Source organism: Otolemur garnettii, unplaced genomic scaffold (genome assembly GCF_000181295.1).
Source record: "Otolemur garnettii isolate 467f Iridium unplaced genomic scaffold, OtoGar3 scaffold00016, whole genome shotgun sequence".
NCBI classification, from domain to species: domain Eukaryota; kingdom Metazoa; phylum Chordata; class Mammalia; order Primates; family Galagidae; genus Otolemur; species Otolemur garnettii.
Window position 1 is genome coordinate 5,589,128 of NW_003852411.1, and position 10,972 is coordinate 5,600,099.

Here is a 10,972-nt window from a genome sequence, read left to right on the forward strand (position 1 = left end):
TGAGCCACAGGTGCCGCCCCCACCTCTACCTCTCTTGTTTAATGTTTTACTTTTTCTCACGTTTCCCCGTCATCTGCTCTGACCTTTGACGGGAGAAATTGCCCAGTATCTTGTGGTCAATAATGCTAACAGTGGAGCCAGATAACCTACTTTCCATCCCAGTCCTTCTTCTCAAATATTGTGAAATCGGGAGTTATCAGAATCGCTCTGTGCCCAAGTTTCTTTCTAGGTAAATAAGATTAGTAATAACACCTGCCTAATAAGGTTGTTGACTCAGCAAGTTTAAAAATTGGTAGAACAATGCCTGCTGCACAGGGCACAGTGACTATTAATTACTGAAGTATTTGCTTCAGAATTACTGATTTCAATTTCCCACACATATATTTTAATTTATTGAATATAAAATATAAAATGTCTCAAAGTATTTATTTAAGAACTGGCATTAAATAATAGATTTATGCCTTTGTAGTGCTCTTTTCATTAGATCTTGATATTGTCTTTTACTCGCAATAGTATAAAATAGGTTGTAGCAGTTCTCTGCTATACTGCACACGTCTCAGGCAGCAGCTCCCTTTCTCCAGATTTACCATTCAGACAGATGTTTACCTTGGAGACCTTACTAACCCATTCAATAAGGGACATTGACATTGTACCTATAAGGTGGTCAGAAAGAAGCTAAGACATTGAAGGGCCATAGCAGGAGACGGGAGGAATGAAGTCACAGATGTAAGGTATCTGTAATCAGCCACACTGAGATAAACAAATGGTAAAAATAAAATCAAATTCATATGCCCAGCAAAACAGAATGAATACCTGTAAGTCTAGGGAATTGTTGGAATTTTATCATGTCGATTGAATGTAAAGTATGCATGTTCGGATAGACTTAACTTTTGTTTACACTGTGGTAATTTTATTTTTAATCTCCAAGGATGGCCTAGAATTTTGTTATAGACCCTAGGCCAGTAGAAGAATGAATGTACTTATAATTTCATGTAGTGAATAAATCTAGGGACTTATCATATCATGTTTAAATCCAAAGCACACTGAACTAGCTCATCTTCACAATATATATCCTTTTAAAAAAGTATATATTACTGGTATACATCGGGCTTAACCAGTGGTATAATTGCGTTGTCTGGTTTCAACTATGTAGTCAGTGGGTGGGGGGGAAGGTTACTCAGCACTATACCTTGGTTCTCTGAGTAAGGTATCCTTCTGGGGTCTTGGTAGTTCTCACTCCAAAGATAAAGTATATCTTGTACTCCTCAAGAAAGTCCTTGTAAGGTGCACATGGAATTCTTGTACCATTCCATTTTTTTCTTTCTTTCTGTCCAATATTCTTAACCTTTATAAATACACCCTGTGGAAACTCCTGAGTTCTTTCTATATTCCTGTGTAATGCCTGCAGGTCAATCAACTGAAATGATCTACAATGCCATAATTTAAATGATGGCTAATACTTTGAGAAAAAGAACGATTAGTAAAGGGGAGGTAATAATATGTTCCATCCTGGTTTCGATGTATTTAAAGACTGTGACTGCTGATGAGATAAAACTCATATGAAGAAAACTTAAGATCATCCTAAAGTTAGAAAAAGTACAAAAAACTTAAACACAGCAGAAGGCAGTCGAGAAGGTGGTACCTTGGCTGCTTGTGGTACCTAGGACAAAAGCAAAGTTAGATCTGAAGGCTTCCGTGTATATATATACACCAACTTAGACCAGTGATGCTGTTGGTAAGTGGTTGGACCGGCAGGGAGACTTCGTAAGGACAAAACTAACATGAGAAGATAGTCAATCAAAGTTAAAGTTGTTACTTTGTGAATGATATGAAGTTTTTTTTTTAAATGAAAAGACAGTTTGTTATTACTATTTTACTATATAACATATTAATGAATATACCAGATTGCATTTTCTCAGATGGCAAATGAGGAACATTTCTCTCTGATTCCCTGGAAAACCTCAATATCATCTGTCCTTGGAGGATTCCGTTTCTTATGATGAGTGATACTGTCCACGAGGATACCAACAGTGCTTAGTAGTAAAGAACATTTTGCTAAGTTGTTCTAACATGGGTCCTTGTTCAAGGTGTTCACTTTTTTCTGCTAATCTGCTTTTCAGCGCTTAATACTGTGTTTTCATTATTATGCACAGGATCTGGTAGGAACAGGTTTTCATTCATATGGAATGTCCACAGAAGAGTGGTAGCAGACTATTGTCCTGTCATCAGATGTCAAAGCAAGCTCTACTTTGCAAATATAGTCATCTGGTAGAGAAGAATATGTAGATTTATGACAAACACAATATCAAGCTACATTTTGTGGTGGAAATAAACATTTCAAGGCAGTTCTCTGTGATATCACCCATTTCACTGCTGCTGCAGCCATGGTATATCAAGATACTTATGAAAAAAGATGTTTTGAAGAAACACTGCTTTTAAAATCTGCTTCTAGGAAGAACCAGTTTTCATCCCTGCTTGACAGTGCCTCACTGTGAGCCCTCCACAAGCTATTTCTTGAGGAGACATCTCTGAAATGGATTTTGTGTGTTGAGAGGGGTGCTATTTCTCTTTCATTTGATCCTGCAAAATGTAGGGGACATTTTATTTACTTACTTACCAATTCTTAATTAGCTTCAAAAATGTGAAAAAATGCAAAACTACTGGATAAAAGTGGGAAAATATACCCAGGCAAGGTATTATAGATGTATTCTTATGGATGCCAAACGAATATTTCCTGGAAGATTTTTTTCCATGTGTAATTGTTTCAGTTTGAGCTAGGCTAGAAATGAGAGAGAAAGAACATGAGCAAGAGAGAAAGACATATATCGCCATAAATCATCTAAAAATGAAGGTATCATGTCTTATTATATAAATACACTAGCATTGTATACAACTTAGGAAACAATGTGAGTGGTGGCAGAGAGAAATTGTACAAACTGAGCTTGTAAAAGTATAAATGCATGTATCATCACATCTACGTGGTACATTATGCTAGTAAGTTTGAAATATAATGAAAGTACAGAACCTGGCAATATAGTGATAAAATCAGATTTATCATTTTGAAAAAAGTAGGATTTATATTAAATTATTTTAGAAAGCAGAGAAATGGGCTCGGTGCCTGTGGCTCAAGTGGCTAAGGTGCCATACACCTAAGGTAGTGGGTTTGAATCCAGCCTGGGCCCACCAAACAATAATGACAGCTACAACCAAAAAATAGCCAGGCATTGTGGCAAATGCCTGTGGTCCCAGCTACTTGGGAAGCTGAGGCAGGAGACTTGCTTGAGCCCAGGAGTTGGAGGTTGCTGTGAGCTGTGATGCCACAGCACTCTACCCAGTGGGACAGCTTGAGGCTCTGTCTCAAAAAAAAAAGAAAGAAAGAAGAGAAATGTGGACAACAAAGACACCAATTATTAAATTATTATAATATTCCAGAACAAAGTAGGAGAGAGAAATAATATACTTAAGAGCCATCTGCATGGAAGTTTATGCAGTTTAGATAGGTTTGAAAGCCCAGCAGTTCTCAACCTGTGGGTCTCAACACAGGAACTGTATTACAGGATCGTGGCATTAGGAAGGTTGAGAACTACTATAAACAATAGAAGTTGGTATTGGTTGCATAAGGAAGGAGAAGAAGAAACTGAAGACAATTCACATTTTGGATACAGAAATTTTAATAAACAAGAGGAGTACAATTGATAATGTGAATATCCATTTTTAACAATCTGGGCAACTAAAGTTTAACAGCTTAAATTATTTATATGATGCACTATTTAGTGAAGTATATAAATAATCCAGGTCTATTTTCCTACTGTGATAAGATCTAACTTTAGTTCAATATACCAGGAGGGACAAAGTTGCGAGAAGAAGAACCAAGTAAGGGATGCTAAATTTAAGAAGTTTCCTTTTCTCAAAATGTTTCTGTTCATATTATTTAAAATTTTTGATCACTAAATATTTTGATTTTTTTTGAATTATAGCTATATTTGTTTCTTTGTTTTAGAGACAGAGTCTCACTTGTCACCCTGGGTAGAGTACCCTGGTGTCACAGCTCACAGCAACCTTCAGCTCTTGGGCTTAGGTGAGTCTCTTGCCTCAGCTTCCCGAGTAGGTGGTACTACAGGTGCCCGCCACAATGCCCAGCTATTTTGTTGTTGTTGTTGCAGTTTGGCTGGGGCCGGGTTTGAACCCACCACCCTCGGTATATGGGGCCTGCGCCCTATCCACTTAGCCACCGGCGCTGCTCAAATTATAGCTATATTTGAATCCATAAACATCTTCATGTAATATGTACTGTCCCTATAAAGATTAAGTAGTTATAATTTAGTCACATGTTAATCTGTCTTGGTTTAATCAAATTACTTTATTCAAAATATAAAATTATCTGTGAAAATAGAAATCAAAATTATCTATAGTTAATTCGACTATTAGACTATTTATTATAGTCTAATAAATTTGAAAAGATAAATTTGAAAGAATGATGTCACGGCAGAAAATGAACTTCTAACAGTCTCTAATTGCTACAGTCTAGCCACAGTGACTTTCTTTTTCTTCTCACACATTACAATTCTTTCTACTTTAACATGTTTATATTGTAATTCCTTCTGTCTGAAAATTTTATTACCTTATTTTCAAACAACCTAGATAAATGTGGGATAGGGAAAATATAACATGCCATTCAGGTCTTAGCTCAATTATCAGTTTCTGATTATACAAATCGTAGCTCACTGACTCCTCCCATCTGGTGCCATTGTAACAACAGGACTTAGAATGATGCTGGGCTTCACATAGAAGTTCAGTAATTCTATTGAATGATAGAATAAAAGATTAAACAATTATAGCTTGATTTGTTTAAAAAAATGTGTGGTTCATTGACACTGGGACTGATGCATTTGGGCATTTTATAATTTGTCATTTTTATATACTGACATATACTCTGCATAATGGAGAAATGTAAGAAAACCAGGTTTTGGCAACAACTATATTTAGGACTAAATATTAGCTGAACACATAGAGCAACCTAGATAATTTTCTGTAATTCAACTTTCTTAATTGTCTAAAAGGAAATATTTATGAGAAATTTTATGAGAGCTAAGTGAATAATTGTATATTTAACCCTATATATATGATTGGATAATTATATATAATTTAAAATTAGGTATGCACAAAAAATTCTACTCAATTTAAACCAATTAACACTAAAATAAAGTTTTATAAAGCTCATTTTGAACTAGTATTTTACCTAAGTTTATATGTTTCATAATACAATTTTTAAAAATTAAAATAATCTTTTCTGTTTGAAATTTTTACCATCACTATTCCAAACACAAAAATTGTATAAATCCATATTTTTATCTCTGGATATAATCTTTTAAACATGTAACCAGAAGGGCATATTTATGTTATTACTTTAATGAGACAATCATTCTTTGAGCTGAGTAAATGGATTGAAATTTTTTACCTAATTGGGTATTGTCCACACTTCTGATGTGGATTTGAAAGATGAAAGAATGAGCTACTGTTCAGACAAGTAAATTAATTATGGGAGCTGGATCTTCACCCTGAAAATTAACACAAGTTCTATGGTTAGCCTGTAATAATTTTTAGACAAAATACTTAGGTTTGGTTTTTTTTTTTTTTTTATTCATCTAACAGTTGAAAGCATTAACCTCTGCTTGTTCATTTACTATGAAGATGTGTGAAATTATTAAAATAATTATAACTGGAAGAGTTTGAGATAGTTTATCATGAGAAATTCATAAAAAACTGCATTAATTAACTAGAAGAGGCTAGAATTAATGCAATTGGAATTAAATTGGGTATTTTAAACTTCTAGTAACTTTATATCTAGGTCTGAATAAATAATTTCCTTTAGGTTGGTAATATTTATGAAAAAATTTTTAGAAGAAAATGAAATACTTAAAAACTATTATAAATGCACAGCTTAAAATCATTGTCAGAGTGAGCCCTGTTATGGATCTTTCAGAAATTTACAAAAGGAGTTTAATTATTTTATCATTTTTTAGCAGTAATAACAATACTACTTCATTTCTGATTTTCACTATTTAAGAACTACTATTTCCTATTCATAAAAACACCAGTATTTTTTTGTTCTCAGAGAGTGGGTTTCACTACCCTCTCCCATGAATGCTGAGATTTCATCATGCTATTCAGAAAGAAAGACACCCAATTTAAACCAATTTGTAATTTCTGGAACTTTCCATTTAATATTTTTGGATCACAGATGACTGTTGCTAACTGAAACTGTAGAAAGCAGAATTACAGATAAGGAGGGCTGGTTCACATTTATTGTTTGACTGTCCTAATCACATCAGAAATCACTTGCCCATGAACTTTACAAAGAAAATATTGTACAAAAAAAGAAAGAAATCTCATGTGATTTCTAAAAGACTTATATCAAAGAGCTTTAGAAAAGTACATAAATGAAAACAAATAATTAGATGAAGTATGTAAGATACGTGATTTAGCTTTCAACAGTAAAAAAAAAAATGAAATTACAATTAATATGCAAAGAGGAAAGATTTACATTTTATATAAATGATAATTAACACACTTGAGATGCTTTTTTGATTAAAACATTCATATTTACATATGAACTGAGTCACAGTTTTAAATTAGCCTTCCTTTATGGCAATGCCCATAGTTCAGTGGGTAGGGCACGGCCACATACACCGAGGCTGGCAGGTTCGAACCTGGCCTGGGCCAGCTAAACAATAACAACTATAACAAAAAATAACCGGGTGTTGTGGTGGGCACCTGTGGTCCCAGATACTCAGGAGGCTGAGGCAAGAGAATTGCTTAAGTAATTTGAGATTTAAGGTTTCTGTGAACAGTGATGCCTCGGCACTCTACCAAGGGTGACATAGTGGGACTGTTTCAAAAAAAAAAAAAAAATGCCTTCTTTTGACATTATATCATCAAGCTCAGGGTTCCTCCTATGAATAGGACAAGTTCAACTCCACAAGTGCAGAAATAGTCAGCAATAACTTACTAAAATTTGATCGATATACATATCCTATTTTAATCAAAATAAAATGTTAAATGTAGGGCAAATCACAGACTAGACAAAAAGATAATTATTAAGTTTTATTTTTTTTTTTACCAATGGTTGTATGCTAAAATATCCCATATTCCTCTAAACATCTGCATTTTCTGACAGATATTAATGACCTTATTTTGGGTGATACGTACATACCAAATGCAAATTAGAAAATTCAACTATTTAACCTTGAAATACACCTAATACCTTACATGCAGCTAGTCTCCAGGGAAATATATAACCCCAAGAAATAAAAGAAAATACACTTAACACAAACATTAAAAGTTATTTTACTATAGTCTAAATATATCTTCAGCAAGTGCACTCTATTTTGTTTTATCTTCCTAATAATTTTTTAAGAATTCATATACTCTGGTAAACACAAAATATTAAGTAAAAAGTATGTTCAGTCTTCCTCTCACAAAATCCCACTAAACTTACAGGGAGCTACTTGATGGATACGTATATAAAAAACAATAGAAATGAAGGAGTAAGTAGCAGTAACAAGATTTAAACAATAGAAGTATCAGTGATGAAAAGACTACATCCCGCTGCAGTAACTGGGCTGCAGTGCATAAATCCATGCTACAGAGCTCCAGGGCAGCTCAGGAGAGCTCCAGCCACCAGCTACCTTTGAAAATGGAAGCTGAATAAAGGTCTTCAGATCAGAATAATAGTTGAAAGTTTATTTAAATATTCTTAATTTTTTACATTTATTTCTTTATAGAATAAATTAAAGCAACTACCTGCCCACTGCTAAGGAAGTCTTCATCGGGGATTTATGCTCTAAAAAGTTTAGACCATGAAGGCTGAGAACTCTGACATTAGCATGATAAGAATATCATACTGAAAAAGGAATACATGTTCCATGAAATGTTTTATCCTGAACTTTGAGACAACTCTTCCCATCTTCAATCAGCTGTGGTCAAAGTGACAGCTTTAATCCCTCACCTTCACCCCCAAAGTGGGACACTGGAGAATCCTTCCTTGAGAAAAAAACTAGGTACGTGAATAGAAAAGCTAACAACTCTCTTTAGAGCAGTGTTCCCCAAAGACATAGTTTACATTGAAGCCTTCAAGTTGGTAGTTTGAACAGAATCAGGGACTATTTATTCAGCTTTTTAATTTCCCACTCTTAAATACGATTGGACAGTACAGACACATCCACATTTGAAGATATTTAGTTACAAGAAAATAGATACTAACTGAAAATTAACAAAGTAAGGGAGGGGGAATCCATTGAAACCAGCAGAAATGTGAGGAGCTGCTGAAGATAATGCATTCACAAACTTGTGAGCAATTGCTTCAGAAAAAAAAAAAAATCATAAATGGGGGAAAAAAGAATCTGCAATGGGGAATAATATGTAAATATATTTGAAAACTTAGATATAGACACAGAAACAAAGATACATAAACATCTCAGAAGAGTTTGAATCAAGCTAGTTAACAGATCAACTGGCTGATCTTTTTTAATTTTTTATGGTGACACATTTGAAATTTACTGTCAGTTATTTTGAAATATATAATACATTATTATTGACTATAGTCACTCTATGGTGCAATTGATCTCAACTCCTATTCCTACTGTCTACCGTAAACTCTGTACCCTTTGAACCACAATTCCCCATTCACTCCCTCCTGACCCCCCAAGCTACTGGTAACCATCATTTTTACCTATGAGTTAAACTCTTTTAGATTCTTCAATGTATAATGTATCAAAGTATCACATGGAAACCCATGTATATAATACATATATAAAAATGATATTTTTTCAGTTGCAGATATTAATAAAAAAATCACAGAAATGAAAAGTCCAGTGAATTGGTTAAAATTAAATTGAGAGTAATTTGTAGATCCTAGAATAGAAAGGTAAAAAGATTTAACAGAGGGGAGATTTTATGTAGAATTAAAAAAATAATTTCAGGAAATTCTAATATCTGAATTTTTACTTTTCCATGGAGAAATAAAGGGAAAATATAGGTAAATTATCAAATATTGTACCTGGAATATTTCACAAAACAAATAGACTTCATACTCCAAATTAAAAGCCCTATGCAATGCCTAGAAAAATGAAGGAAAAGAAATTCTCATGGATGAACACTGTCAGAGAATTCAGAATACTGAGAACAGAGAGATATAACCATTAGCAACTGGAATGAGAGGTAAAAAATATAAACAATTATCCATAAATCAAAATGTCATCTGACTTTTCAAAAAGACCAATTATATCTAAAATTAAGTGACACAATGCCATCAATATTCTAAGAAAAAATATTTTAGATCTCTGTACCTAAACTAAATCTAGAGTGAGTATAGAAAAAAATAACATTTAATATATGTGAGATCTTGTTTTGCTTTCCATAATTCATTCTTAGAGGGATATTGTAGTATGTGCTTTATCAAAAGAGTAAAGTATTTATAAAAAGAGGAAGGAATATGGTTCAAGGTATAGGGCATACAACGCAGATCAACTTTATCTTTGAATGGGGGATACATTTTAGATTGCTAGGGAACAATGGAACCTTTTTTAGAACACAAATACTCTGTCTTGACATTTGCAACATGGGATTCATAGGGACATGATTTGATTATACATTAAGATTTAAGTATTTTATTGTACTTTTAGTTATTTCTCAACATGAAGTAAATAAAAAAAAATGAAGAAAGCACAAAAATGCCTCCCAGTTGGAGGATCTGAACTTGATATTCTAAGTGTTATCAACTAACACTGTGTGTCTGCTGTGTTAGCGGGATGGATGGATGTTTGAAGGGCGACAGGCTTCCCTTTCTCCCTTTGTAATCTCTTCACCTCTAATTCCTTTTCCATTTGACTTCTCTCTCTCCACTGCTGCTATAACTACCTTTCAAAAATATGAAAGGGAAACATCAAGGGTTAGACTTAAGACTATACAATGGCCCTTGAGTCACAGGGCCAGCTCAAATTCAAAGACAGGAGGCATGAACTTCCACCCATGATATGGCAGGTGGGATACAGATACAGAGGAATTGTTGCTGGCTGTGTTGGCTCACATGCTATCACATGAATACTGCAGTTTGAACTCATTCATTTTCACAGAGTAGGTCAACTCACTGTGCAAATATTCACAAGATTTTTTTTCTTTTCCATCCTCCCTCCCTTTTTTGTTTCCTTTTCCTCTCACTCTATTTCGCATTTCCCTTCTTTTTCTCTTTCCTCACTCTTTGTTTACTTGCTTTTTTGAATATATAGCTTGTGTTATTTCCATTTTTGTTTTCTTACAAATAAGACTGTACTACAATTTTTATACCTATGTCACAGTGCAGGGTGCAAAAATAGTATCAAAGTTTATGAACACCAGAACTGAGAAGTCATAGCCCATGCACAACTTCAATTTTTTAGAAGTGTTCAGTGCCTTTCCAAGTAAATTATTGAAACTTGTATTACTTAAGCTCTCAGTAATAACATATGACAGCCCCAACCTTAATCATTCTTTCTAAAGCTTGGTGTTTTCAGATTACTTTTTTCTTATTGACTATCTCAATAGGCATAAACCATTGTTTATTGACTTTAATTTTATGTTCAAGATAAATGTCAAAGTGAGTATATCTTACATATTTAATAACAATTTTTGCCTTTTCTCCTGTTAGAGACATTATGACTTTTGCCTACATTTTTCGTGAGATGATAACACCATCCCAAGTTATTTTCCACAGAGGAATTCTTCCAATTTCATTTGTTGAACTATTGTTCCTTTTTACTGACCTAATATGTCAGTTTGGTCATATTTTAAATGTTCTCATACTTAAAGAACACAGTTTTTTTCCCCAACATTTAAAGATCTAAATAGAAATACAAATTTAAAATAATAAGCTTAATTCTCCCTCTTGAAAATAAAAACAAAAAAATGAGGGATATTCCTCTCTTCCTTTTCCTCA

General features: G+C 33.7%; 1 pseudogene; it reads right to left on the minus strand.

The window, feature by feature from the left end:
- Positions 1-1,994: 1,994 nt before the first annotated feature.
- On the minus strand, positions 1,995-2,386 carry LOC105886589 (annotated as a pseudogene).
- Positions 2,387-10,972: the final 8,586 nt, after the last annotated feature.